At 44.2% G+C, this 14,106-nt stretch overlaps 1 long non-coding RNA gene across 1 annotated transcript in view; it reads left to right on the top strand.

The window, feature by feature from the left end:
* LOC116149131 (uncharacterized) overlaps window positions 1-13,757 on the top strand; it is a 207,666-nt gene extending 193,909 nt beyond the window's left edge. The window contains exon 3 of the long non-coding RNA XR_004132744.2: window positions 13,622-13,757. This is a non-coding gene — a long non-coding RNA (uncharacterized LOC116149131). The remainder of the gene's footprint in view (window positions 1-13,621) is intronic.
* The last annotated feature ends 349 nt before the right edge of the window (window positions 13,758-14,106 follow it).

The following is a 14,106-nucleotide window of genomic DNA, read 5'->3' as shown; positions in this document are numbered from 1 at the left end:
CAAGTTGTTGAAGTTGCCATCGAGTTTCTTCTTGGTATTCATAATAAAATGTGAGAGGAAAGAGATAGATTGTGAGAAGAACTGTTAAGTTAAAAGGAACCAAGACTTGATAATTTGGGAAATTCTCAATCTATCCAGATTGTAAAAAAGTGGTAAAATTAGGTGCTGTCAAGAAAGCGTGTTCTAGAGAGAAAGCCATGGGTGTGGCGGGGCAACCTTTGACTGTTGCCTTGGAAGACTGAAAGGCCAGAGTATTCAGTCACAGAGGGCTGATTGAAAAGCTTTGGTATGTGACTTATGGATTCTCTCAGCCAACGCAGTACCATCTAGGCTGCAATAGATAGGAGGAGCCTCTTGTCTAACGGAGTCAATCCCTGTGACATAGACCAGAGACCCACAAGGTTCTTGAGAATGTTGTACCGGCAGAAACATTGCCAACTTGGAATGAAAGGAAAGAGAGACTGTAAAACAAAAGAAGGCTGCCTCCAAACTTCTACAAACAATAAAAGAGAGGCTGATAAAATTACCCAGTTATAAACATAAGCTACATTTTATAAAAAAGAAGGATGACTCAGAGGGCAGAGCTGCAGTCCCAGAGGACAGATTCATGAAGCACAAAGGATTAATTCCAGGTCTTGGAGCCAAATGGAGTTTGCCTGTGTGGATTTTGAAATTTCTTGGGGCTGGAGATTTTTTTTTCTTCCATTGTATCCCTTTTTGAATGGAATCATCTGTAGCCATGATCCTATTCCATTGAATTTGGGGAGAAGACAACATGGATTTGAACTTCACAGGTCTACAGATGGAGAGGAACTTTGCCCCAGCGTGTGTCATAGCCAAAGTCTGATCTCTAACTGATTTAGGTGATGAGATTTGGGGCTTTTGAGCTGATAAGGTTTTGGACTTTGAGTTGATGCTAAATAGGTTGAGAATTTTGGGGATACTGGGATGCAGTGAATGTATTTTGCATGTGGGACAGATGTCCAAAGATGTCCACCTCATCCCCAGATCCTCTACATATGACGAGAAAAGCAGAGGAGTTGATGTCACAGGGATGTGATGGGAGACAGTCTCAACCCATCATTGCTTTCTTTGAAAATGGAAGAGGGATGCCAGTCAAGGAATGTGGTCTTAAGATGGTGGAAAAGGTTAAAAACAACAACAACAGGATGTTCCCATAGAGTTTCCAGAAAGAAGCACAGCCCGGCTAACATCTTAATTTTAACACAGTGAGATCCATTTTGGACTTCTGACCTGTAGATTGTAGGACAATAAATTTGTGATTTTAGGACACTTAAGCTTGTAGTAATTCATTATAACAGCAACAAGAAGCAAATATACCTATAAAGGTCATTTTAGGCACAATTGGGTAACATTGAATCTACGTTTAATGATATTATGGAAGGTTTGTTAATTTTGTTAGATGTGTTAATAGAGTGATTATGTTGGAGAATGTCTATTCTGAGACATACATGCTAGAGACATTACAGGTAAAGTATCATGAGGTTTGCAGCCTTTTTTTTAAGCGGTCTACAAAAAAAAAATACACACACAGAGAGACAGAAATAAAGACAGTGACAGCAAAAGAGAGGGAAAAATCAAATGTGGCAAAAGACTAACAATTAGCGATTCCAGGTGAAGCATATACATATTTTTGTTGTGCAGTTCATTGAACAGTTCATCGGGGCATGAAATTTTTCAACATAAAATGTTGGAAGAAAAAAATATTTGAGTTATTCAAGCAAATGTATAGCATGAAAGGTCTTCTTTTCTCATTCTTGCTAATGAAGAATGTAAAGCCATAAATGATGACGTGTCAGAATGAGTGGTACTAAGGTGAGAAAAATTCATAGACGGCAGAGCATGGCATGGCCCCAAGTGCTGATGGTGGCTTTTTGGAGGTCGCAACACCTGAGCTGAATCTCAAAGAATGGGTAGAGGAAGGGACACGCTTTCCGTGAAAGGGACACAGTGTGAGCTGTGCAGGGGAACGGGAGAATGAGAGAAGGGCTCGCGTGGAGATCTTGATGGTATGAGCCACACTGGAATCTGGAGGAATAATCAACAGAGTAGGGGTTATTCTCCAAACTGAGTCAGCTTTGGGAGGAAAAGGGGAAATCAGGCACGAACGAGGACACTGCAAGTTCGACCGATGTGTATGGTCCCCCTATTTGAAACAGACCTGTGAAGATCTCGCTGCCAGTGAGGGAACACTAACGACGTTTCCAAAGGGGAGCAGCAGAAGGAAGGCAGAGGTGTAAAATGTACGAAGTAGTTTAGTAAGATCAGTCTAGTAACATGCAAAGTGCCAAGCGGATTTGAAGGTGTCGGATTAGCGACACAGAAAGCAGTTGGGATGTTCCAGCCATCGGGTGCGAGGTGACAGGTGCCTTCCCTAGTATGACAGGGGTGAGATGCAGCAGAAAAGCCAAACATAGATTTTTTTTTTTTTTGGAAGGAAAGGTCTTGGATTTTTTTGTTTGTTTGCTTGCTTTAATTAAATACTCTAAGGATCTGTCTTCCTCGCTAGCTGGCTCCGTGTACTCCTGTTTACTTTGTGGGCAGTGTGTGAGCTCCATACAGGGAAAGCAACATGAAAAAGCAAACTATTTAAATCAAGTATTCTGATTCCTAAAGTGTATTTTTTAGTTATTCAAAAAATTTAAAATGTACTATAAAATGTCTTCTTAAGAATCAGCTGCTTGTCTGAGCTGGCAAAACCTGATTCCTAGGACACTGGTGTTTCTCTTTCATAATTAACTCTAGAGACTAGCAGCCTTTGAGGAGTAACAGGGTGCTCTGTAAGTTATTTACAACCATTTAATGTTTAGGTGCAACTCCTAAGGACTCTCCTCTTTTCCAAGTCTTTGTGGTTTAAAACTGTCTAATTAAGGACCTATGTAAAAGGTATGCAGTGTGGGCATAAATATTCCAGCGTTAGTTTTAAAAAGACAACAAAGCCCCAAAAATATGACACCCGGGAACTTGCTTGGTGGTGTGGGGGTGAGGAGGGGTGGAAGGTGCTGATTGAAAAATCTTAGAACTTTCAGAGAATTTGTAGCTTAGAAATATATGAGCGACCACAAAAAGCAGAAATCAATCAAGAAAATTATTACCCTCTGAAAAAGGGAGGACGAACATCTTCCATACATCCTGCCTGACAAGGCTTCCTGCTTAAAACACAGCCCTTGGCTGAGGTTCTGATTCTCTGAGTGCTGAGGTCTTGTCTTTTTCCCTGCTGTATAGCTTGCTCTTGGCCCAGTGCTCAAAAATTAGCCTCAATAAATGTGAAAAATGAATGAGTGAATGAGCGATTGTGCATACAGTCATTCAGATGTCCACCAACCATAGCTGCCCCTGATCAATTAATTGAGTGCTCTCAGAGAACTCACAGATAAAGGGAAAAAAAAAGAAACCATGTTCAGCAGGTAAAAAAAAATTCTTCACTTTTCTGTAACTCAGTTAAACTTGTATTTGAGCTCCCATTCCACCAAGATAGGTGAAACTTGAGTTCTGCTAGTCAAGGGTTTTCTTGCAATCCTGGTTGTTCAGGGTGGGGGACAGAGGATGGGTTGGGAGTGGTTCACTTATGCTGTGCTGGGCCAGATTGATAATCCCCTCGGGGTCCTTATCTAGGCACCCGCCGTCTCCTGAGATGCTCTTTCTTGGTCTGGTCCTCAACTGTGGCGCTCTTTGCTGTTTCGGTGCAAGGCTTGTTAAGGAAGGTCCATTATCAGCTGTTTCTACGACCCTCACTAGGTTTCTGTACCGAGCCAGAACACAGGGACACCCAGTTCAGGGTGGCCCCTTAAACTAAGAGCAAGATTTCCCCCTCTCTTGTTCATTGCCACACACCCAGTGCCCAGAATAGTGCCTGGCACAAGATGGGCACTCAGTAGGTGGAACAGGCTGAATAACGTTCACTTGCTCTCTGATTTCCTGACACTGGGGGGAAACCACTATCCCCTCCCAGGGCTGCATCTGGATGTGGAGAAGAGAGTGTCTTCTGTCCTCTCTTATCCAGAATTCACAAGGCAATCCAGCATCTTCTCCAAAGACCTTTCTTGTCTCTATCCAGGGACTGTTTCCCTAGTTGGGGGAAAGACAACTCCGCTATTGCCCCTCCGATGGTTGCCCAACTCTCTTGTCCAAGTTTGCTGCCTTTTCCTTTACAGGGTTGGGTTTCTGAAAGTCAAAAGCCAGAAGTGGACTCATTTCTTCCTATGTGTTCTGTTTGTCGTCCCATCCACGAGGCACTAAATGAAGGCTCATTGACGGAAAGCAGGAAGAACAAGGAAGATAATGGAAAACAAGGGTAAAAACAACATGGACAATGTTCTGAAGTGTCAACCCACCAAAATTAGAATAATGTGTGATGAATATTTTACCATATGTAGGTTTGAGGTTCTGTGAGAAAACAGAGAACGCTCCCATGGCAGTGCTCCAAAGAAGGTGGTGGGGAAAGACTCTTATATGTAGTAACTATTTTATTTCATGCTTAGAGAACACATAGGCATTTATCATCAGGAGAACAAGGTTAGGGGAGAGAGAGAAAACAGGAGGTACAATGACAGTAGAGGATGCTTAACGTAGAAATTGAGAAAGGCAAGTTCTGAGAAAGGCAGGTCTAGGCTCAAGTTGTGGCTTACCGCCTCCTAACGGGGTGGTCCTAGGCTTCCTTAGCTCTCTTAGCCTCAGTCTACTCATCTATAAAGTGGGGTGTTGATACATACTTCATAGCTTGTCTGTGAGGATTAGATCATGAGCGTAAAGCACTTAGCACGAAACTAGCATTTGTTGACTGCTGAGTCTGTGCTGAGCAGTAAGTACCAGCTCTTGTTTAGAGGGCGAAATTGAGGCAATGGTCATGGGAGAGATAAGATCTGAACTGTACTCTGGACCTATAAAGGAACTGGTGACTGACAGGATATGTGAAAGATGGACACTGGATATAGATTAAGGTGATCTCTGCTCTGGGCAAAGGCAGTGACCAATTCAGGCAAGCAGGACCAGGTTTGGGAAGGAGTAAAATCATTCTGTTTTGCATGTGCTGAGATTGAGATTTAGTATATCCAGGTGTAAGCACTGTGTTTGTCACTGGAAATGTGCGATAGGATAGGGTATCCTCTCCTTTTTCCAGTAAATAAATGCTGAATTGTTCTTTCAGATCCAAAGCTCATACAATGAAAAGACACTGATCACTGCCAAACTTAAATAGCTCCAAAAATGTCAAAATGCAGAGTTAATTAAAATAGTGAATCATTTTTAAACATTTTCTCTGCATCAGGAACTCTGCTAGGAAATTATGCATTACAGTGCCAAGAGCTGTACCTTATTTCATTTTTTAAATCCTCCCCATGTTGGACAAAGGGTGTTTTAACCTAAAAATGCATTGAAGTCATACTGTGAAAAGTGATAAACATTATCAAATGAGGGGTGTATTAATCTTGTTGATGCTCCGTTCCGAAGAATTAAGAGCCACTGTCTGCTTCCAGAATGGAACCATTAAAAGGTCTCCCTGGCTGATTATAATGGGTGCTGGCTGGATAGAGCTGGGAGCTGGGAGAGGGAAAAGAGGTAGAAAATGAAGAAAAGCAGGAAGAATATTTGGTCATGTTTGGTCCTGTCTAAAATATCCATGAAGATATTTGGTCTATGATAAAACCCTTGATATGTGGTTCCATCCAAAACCATTTGGTATGGACCAAATGCGCTCATGGATGCTTTGAATAGGACCGGATTTCAAGGACCTTTTGGCGTGGACCCAGTGTCTTATGGACGTTTTGGACAGGACCAAATGTCTTCTAATCAACGGAAGAGAACATAATGCTTTGGTACCTTTGTTTTGACTCTCGAAATTTTGAAAGCAGTTGCTAGCAGGAGGGAATCCTTCGGTGCCAGATTATCCCTGTATGCCATTTCTGATGCTATGAAGTGAAACAGTAGCGTTGCATTGGGTCTGGCACTCTCAAGTTGGGAGTAGAGTGCACCTTTGGGAATCACTAAAGTTGGAGGTTTGGCCAAATCACCCAGGGAGAGTATGTATTGGGAAGAGAGAGTTTCAAGGACAGACCTGAAGACAAGATCAACATGTAATGTTCAGAAAGAATGAGAAGATTCACCAGAGGAGACCGAACAAAGTGCCTAGAGAGGCAGGAGCAAGTCTAAGAAGAAGAGGAGGAAGAGATGGGAACGCTTTCATTAAACTACGTGTCCCACTTCAGATCATCGGCAAGCCGCTGTTAGCCTCGCGGTGGTGACAAAAACCAGATTGTCACGAGTTGCAGCAACAATAAGTTGGTAAAGATAGTAAGTTCAGATCATTCTTTCAAGAACTTCAGCTATGAAAGTATGAGGTGTAAATAAAATTGTAGTTAGAAGGAAACAGGGGCAGGAGAAGGGAAAATGTCTGACCTGGGAGAGCACTGAACAACCACGGCGGTAGCAGGACCTCCCTAATGCTGTTCCTGCATTTCCTGTGTCTTGAACTGAAACATCACTGCTCTGAGTTAAACGCGAGTCATTTTGGGAAGAAGCACCAGATCCAAGCACCTGATCAGTCTTGGGGAAAGGAGAAAAGAAAGCAGAAACACACACAGTGTTGGAAATGAGTAAATGTCAGATCAGGAAGTATAGTCTTCCGTGTTCTGTATTCAGTCCAAACACTCCTGTTCTCAGTGAGTCTTCTCAGGCCCCAGGTCCCCCCATACTAAACCCACAGTGTCCCCAGTCACCTCTCCCTCTGCGGAGACACATCCTGGGATAAACACACCTCTGTTAGCTGTCTTTCCTCTCTGCAGTGAACACACACCTATGCTTCTCTTTATCCACTTCCCTTCTGGTCTTTGCTGGTGACAATGTGACTTGTTAACTAACTTCTGGCACATCTGCTATGTGCCAGATGCATCAAAAAAAAAAAAAGGCCAGGAGATAGAGGGGGAAAGTCTCTGGTTGGATTCTCAAATACATACATCTAAGTAGAGTGAAGCCATATCAGCATCACCAAGGGGGATATTTCAAAATGTACACACTTCCCAGAGATAGTGATGGGCCCTCCAGACTTCGTATCTCCTTCCTCCTCCCTCCCCACCTCCCAGGAATCACCATACCGTAAGCTGTTGTTGGAAATGTAACATGTCCATCAAGTATACTGTGTACCACTGTTTTCAGAGGAGCAGGGGTACATATCAAAGAGCCACCATAACCCAAAAAACTAATTCAAACTAAGATGTTATTGGCTGATTTCTCATGGGGAGTTCTCTTGGGAAGGCAGCAGATAAGCCACAACGTAGGCTTTTAAAACCGTCCTGACATTCCTTAGTACCATCTGGGATGGAAAGTCATAGGACACCTAGTAAATGGGGTCTAGGAGTTGTTTTAATTCTATATTCAAGACAATGTTACCTGGACATCCACTGATTCAGCTCTCTGGAGTAACTATGATGTGCTGGACCAGTTTTATGAAATTAATTATCCGCCAGTGCAAAAGCTGCTCTGGAATGGGGACCAGAGACACTCAGTAGAGTGCGGTAATTGTGTTCTTCTGGGGGAAAGCAGGTGGACATATGAGAGTAACCAGGGCACACAGGAGGCAGCGCTGATGACTCCGAGGAGAGTCAGGGAAGCCTTCCTGTTGGAGGTGTAATGTGACAATGACTTTTTAAATTTCAGCAGAAGCATTCAAATGCTTTAACAGAAAGGAGCGGTCGAGATTTGGAATTTACGACCCTGGGACAAATTGGTAGCCGCTTTGCTCTTTGAGGTCCCCGAGCCCCAGTCACACTAAGCCCATCAGATGGGTGCTGCCTGGTCAGTGGCCGAGTCTACAGCCCTCCTGGTTGGGGGATAGATTACGTCGGACAGAACTTCCCCTTTAGAGAAAGTGATTCTCCCTAGAATCGTGCTCTGATGAATTGCATTATGCAGAGATTTGTAGATTTTGTACTCCCCCCATCCCTTTTCTTACTGAATTTACTCCAAAAAAAATGTAGAACAAAAGCTAAGAATAAATCAGCCATTTTTTTTTAATCACAGCTGTGACTACCAGTAAAAAGCAAAAGTCTACAACAAATAACCTTGATTCATAATACTGTGCATACTAGGTGAATGGCTCAGTAAAACGCAATATTTCAGATGGATTGCCGGGGTAGGGTGACATCACAGGCAGGAAGGACAGGGAGTGCTTCAGACACATCGAGGTTCAGCACAGCGTAGAGCTGTGCTGACTGCTGGCAACACACTGCCTCTGTGTTCATTGTGTCTTAATGATGTAAATGGCCTTTGAAACATGTGATGGGAACACATTCGTGAAAGAACACAAATAAAAGACTTTGCTTCTCCCACCAGTAATGCTATTTTGTCAAAAAAAAAAAAGAAAAAAAAAAAAAGAAGGAGTAATTGTAAGTCCAATTGAAGCCGAGAGAAAACAGTTCTTTTAGAGGCATGTAGCAAACAGCACAGCAATCTCAAAACAGAGGAAGAAGAATGAACACTCCAGAATTGCTTTTGATGAGAAAGAGCAAATACCTCTGTTGAAGCTGCCTCCCTGTTTCTCAGATCTCTCTAAATTACAAAAGTTAAAAACCTGTAAAATATGAGTACAGTCTGTCTTCAGGGATTTCTATTCTTGCTAATATAGATCCATTATCTTCTCCATCAACGCTGTGTTGATCTTTTTGATTCATAACTCATGCATTGAAAAGACACTGAGCATTGCCAAGATTCAATAGTTCCAAATAATGACAAAATGCAGACTAAATAATGCTGGCTGGCCATTTACTGAACCCTTTCTCTGAGCCCAGAACTGTGCTGAAGAATGGTACATGCTAGTGCCAGCCGACATGTATTGTTTCATCATGTAATCCTCTCCAGAACCTCCGATGGCACTCATTATCCTCCTTTTACAGATGAGAAAACAATGCCAATTATTAAGCAATTTGCTGAAGGTTCCATAACCAGAAGGAAAACAGAACCAGATCGTAGTCTCAAGCAGGTCTGTCGCCGGCGCCGTGCTGGATCCCAGAGGGCGAGTTTGGCCAGAGAACAACATGGCAGTTATTCCTTCCGTCACTTGCTCAATACCGAATTCAGTGCCGTGTTCTGGGTTTAGGAAAGGACAGTGGCGTGTGCAGGGGCACGGGAGTCTGAACACACGGGTCAGTCTTTTAACACTTTATAATCCTGTTGGATGCAAGGCACACATGTTAATCAGAGCATATGAAGCACGTGTTAATTGACATTTCGCACAGTCACTGCTGAGAAAGTCATCCTCTTCTTCCACACTGACCACCCGCACCAACGCAAGCCACCGCGTAATTTATGAGGGCATCCTTCTTTTTCCAGCGGGCATACTTCAGCTTCAGCTCTTTCAACTCTGTGTCTGATCTATAAGACTGGATGACAGAAAGCCGAACTTTCTAGGTTCAACGAAGCTGTATTGTGTGGTAAGAATGAAGAGGCAGGCATTAGAGGAGCGTGAATTAGCAGAAGCCTGGCTTCTTAGGTTGGAATGAACACAGCGGCTTATGCTGACAAGAAAGAGACTCGTCTGTGTGCGCTGGAAAGCTCGTACTGTGGAGAGGTGGCAAATAAGTGAATAATGTGATAGTTTCCCTCTGCCAGCCCCTCTCAGCTGGAGCCATTGATTCCTGTCATCTGCAGCATTCCGTTTCACAGCCCATCCGGATCCGGGGGGCCAAGTGCGGAGCCTCAGCTCAGCCGGGTGTCAGAAATGGGAGTGAGCCTTGTTTCCATCCAACTGGGTCTCCAGATAACTGGAATGATTGATTACTGGGCACAGGCTTGCCTGCCAAACACTAGCCTATTAAACATTCCCCTGGATTCTCTGTTCCCCAGATCTAGGCTTTGTTTCACATCAGTTTCCCCCCAGAGCCAGTTTCTCACTGGGCTCTCCTCAGTGTCCCTGCTGCTTAGCCCTGGCTGGCCCTGTCTTGTGAGAAGTAGGACCCTGCTTTACACATGCTCTGGCCCCCTGTGAGTTCAGTGAGTTGGATCATTTCGGGAAACAGACAGGTAAATACTCGATCTTCCTCTTCAATAGCCTGCACGGATTTGCCTTGGATTTTCTCCGATATTAACTCTTGCTCAGACCAGACACTCGTCACCATGCACCTTTGAGCACTGAGCCCTGGACCATTAGGCTGTTTAGCTGCTTTCGGGATTGGGGGCGGAGTCCATCCCGCAGCCTGTGCAGCCCGCCTCCTCCTCCCCCCATCACAGTTGTTGCTGAGCCGCGAACGCCTGATGTCTGGTGTTCGTTTATCACAGACAGGAAGCAAATGCGCTTATCCTTTCTCAGATGATCAGACCAGCAGAATGGAAATCACTTCGAAAGCTAGGTAGCGATACGTAGTTTTTATTTTAGGGAGAACTGAGGGGCTGTCATATGTTCTTGCACAGTGTGGAAAGATAAAACTGATGGGGTTACCTTTAAAATAGTAGGGGGAGGGTACAGCTCAGTGGTAGAGCACATGCTTAGCAAGCATGAGGTCCTGAGTTCAATCCCCGCTACCTCCATTTAAGTAAGTAAATGAATAAATAAATGAATAAATAAATAAATAAGTAAATAACAGTGATAATCAACTCATTCTCTCTTTTTTTTTTTTTTCTACTTTCATTTCTTAGCAACCTGTCCCTTCAGCACAAACTCAGGAATATATTCCTAGGAATGACAAGATATTACATCTACTTTTTCTTAGGTGATTCGATTGGGGGTAAAAATCTGACCAAAGCTGAATCCGATCTATTGTTTTCCCTGCAGTTTGAAGGTGGGGAGCAGAGAGATTGAATCAGTTAGGTTAGTAGAGTTGTGAGCAAACTTTTTTCTTCCGCAAAGGACCAGAGAGTAAATACTTTGTTTTTGCCTTCCGTCTGCTCTCCATCACAGCTACTCAACTGTCCTTGTAGCCCACAAGCAGCCACAGATAACTGCACATGTGAGTGGGATTGGCTGTTACAATGAAGCTTTATTGACATAAGCAGGTGCCAGGCAGGCTTGGCCCGTGGGCTGTGGTACACTGAGCACAGAGTTACATCCTGGTGAGTGTTTGAACGGAAGGATCAAATTGGGTCAGGTTGGGGCAGCCACGTGGGGCCCTGTGCACGCCGATGACAAATGCTGGAATCAGAAAGGAAATGAGAGCAGAGCAGCTTGGTGTTTCAGAACGGAGAAGAGAGGCCATCAGAATGCGGAGAGATAGTGGGGAGAGCCTCGGACCCTGGCTTTTCTGGTCCAAATCTTTTAAAGCTGTTCTTGATTTCTTATTCTTAGATCTCGATGAGATTGCCTTTTGCTCTTTTGCCATAAGACCCCTCTTAAGTTAGTTTTAGTGTTTCCAGTTCCTCTATCACCTCGCAAACTCTGATAAGGCAGGAACTAGACCAGGTGGCATCCTTGGCTGTCAGCATCAGAACCACGTCTGGTGTTTTAAGGCTGCCTGAGCTTCGGATGTGGTGAGACACACAGACATGGTAGTGATTTTCAAGAAAGAAGGAGATTTGTATACTCACAATAGATTCCTAAAAACAGGAGGCACACCGTGTCACCCAGGGCCACACCAGGGAGGCACCACCGTTGGTCAAGGGGCAGAGAAAGTTAAGAGAAAAAACGCAAACAAGAGCCTTTCCTGTGGTTTCCATGGGAAAGAACTAACAAGGCAGGATGAGCAGGCTTAGGTTTGGCTGGGTTAAGTAACAGGTTGGCTGTGGGGCATCAGGGATGTCTTTAGTCCATGGGTACTTGGCCCTGGGGTGGTTAGGATAGGGGCATGGTACCCAGAGTGTGACAGCCCATAAAGGAGGTGGTCATGGCTACAGCTCTGGAGCGGCTGGTTTGCGTACGAAAGTGGTGCTCAGAGGTGAGTCTTTTACTGCCTCTAGGAACTGGCTAAGCCCTGGGAGACACCGTTCATTCCTCTCCGGTCAGCAAGGCCCCAAGATGTCTGAGCATCAAATAAAGAAACTAAAAAATATGGTTATTACATCTGGATAATTTCAACAAAAAAGAAACTTCGGGGTGGAGGGATGAATTGGGAGCTCGGGATTAGCAGATACTAACTACTGTATATAAAATAGATAAACAGCAAAGTCCTACTGTAGAGCACAGAGAACTCTATTAATACCTTATAATAGCCTATAATGAAAAATAACATGAAAAGGAATATATATGTATAATTGAATCGCTATGCTGTCCACCAGAAATTGACACAACATGGTAAACTGACTATACTTCAATAAAAAAGTAAATAAATAGAATCCACTCATCTCTTGTGGCCACACTGCTGAACTCTGCTGCTGCTACTGCTGCAAAGTACCTTTAACTCCTCCCGGGTCTTCTTGCTGCTTCTTCAAGGTTCAGATTCCCTGGGAGGGTCATGCATTTGGCTGGACTCCGGTCACATGTCTGTGCGCTAGCTGCCAAGGGACCAAAACGGAGAAACAGATGCTTGTTTCCGTTCAGCACCTATAGTGAGAGGCATGGTCTGTCTCCCATGACTTTGGGATTTCCTCTAAACAAGAGGGTTTTCTCATTTGGGGAGGAGAGGTGGGTTAGCCGAGGAAAGTCAAATGTGTAGAACAGCTGATCAGGGTGGATTGAAATAGGAAGGGATTAGAGTTTAGATAAATATCCAGGAAATTTAGATAGATAGGTAGATAGATAGGTAGGTAGATAGATAGGTAGACAGACAGACAGACAGACAAATACACACCTCCATATATATGTATATTATTTCTCCAAGCAAGAGGCAGAGGGGTTAAGAGTGTCAAGGTCAATATCAATGGAACAGGAAAGGAGGGAAGGGATTCTAGATGTTTTACAGAGTATTCACAGGGCATGATGACTGGGGCGAAGGTGATATACATGAGAGAAGAACCAAAGGTATATGTAAGGCTTTGAGCTCAATAAAATCATGCTGTTGGTAACAGAAGTGTGCTGAGCTTTCTGGATCACAGGGTATCTAAGTGCAAGACCCAGGGAAGAGGAGAAAGGCGGCACCCACCGGAGCTAAGGTGACTCAGGGCAGAGAGAGGGAGGTTTATGTCGTCTGAATATTTGTGGCAGTAGAGTCTCATGAGACAGGGATGCTCTGAGGTGAGGCGTGTAGAATTTAGAGAGGTGGTAAAGAAATCTCAGGGAACTGCAGACTGAGCTTTTGTAAAAACCCAGAGAGCTCATAAGAAAGAGGAAGACAAGCCAGGGGAATTAAATTAGGACAAGTAAGAGGACCTGGAGCGGAAGCTAGAGTGAAATGGGGGCAAAAATAGGAATCTTGACGGAAGTGATGGCGGCCTCCGATGGGGGAAGGTTTTAGGATTCAGTTAGATAGAAACGGGGCCTGAGCAGAGCAAATTCCACTACAGCTGACCGTGTCCCGGGGAAGCGAGGCAGGGGCGTCGGGCACTCACACAGGGTGTGCGGCAGAGGAAAGGAACACATTTCCCCAGGCTTTTCAAATCCCACCTCCCGCACTTCCCCTGTCTCCTTTCACCCCACTTCAGCTCTGGCTGATGGTTAATATAAACTTGCAGAGCCCCACACAATTCCGGGGAAGTAGATTCGTTGGCTTACCTAATCTCTGTCCCTCTTCTTTCTTTATTGCAGAGACTCAGCAAAGTCGAGGTGGAGAAAAGATCGTGTTTTTGCTGGAAAATCAGAGCAAGGTAGAAGGAATTGCATCAGATCTTGGTCCCAGCTGACCTCTTCCCTGACCCAGGGAAGAGGGCCAGGCCAGAGGACATCAGAGGGCCGCTTTGAACTGTAAGTGTCCTCCGCAGAAAGCAGCTGTATTTCTTTCTTTCTTTTCGGTATAGATTACTAATTAATGTATTTATTTTTTGCATCTTGGATCAGGTGGGCATTTCATGTGTTCCCAAGTCTGGTCCTCGTTTCTCGTAGTGAAAGAGGAAGGACGCACCCCGAGTTGACATAGGAGGAAACACGTTAGATATAAAGCTCCCTTTTAAATACTATTAAGATCTTGATTTATTGCAAACGTCAAAGTCTGCCCAGGGCTTGGAGTTACTCTCTCTCTCCTTCCTCCATTTGTAGTTCTAATCAAACATGGAGGAAAATCAATAATGGACAGG

This window comes from Camelus dromedarius, chromosome 22 (assembly GCF_036321535.1).
Source record: "Camelus dromedarius isolate mCamDro1 chromosome 22, mCamDro1.pat, whole genome shotgun sequence".
NCBI classification, from domain to species: Eukaryota; Metazoa; Chordata; class Mammalia; order Artiodactyla; family Camelidae; genus Camelus; species Camelus dromedarius.
The sequence above is the reverse complement of the archived record's forward strand: the minus strand, read 5'-3'. Positions and strand labels throughout refer to the sequence as shown.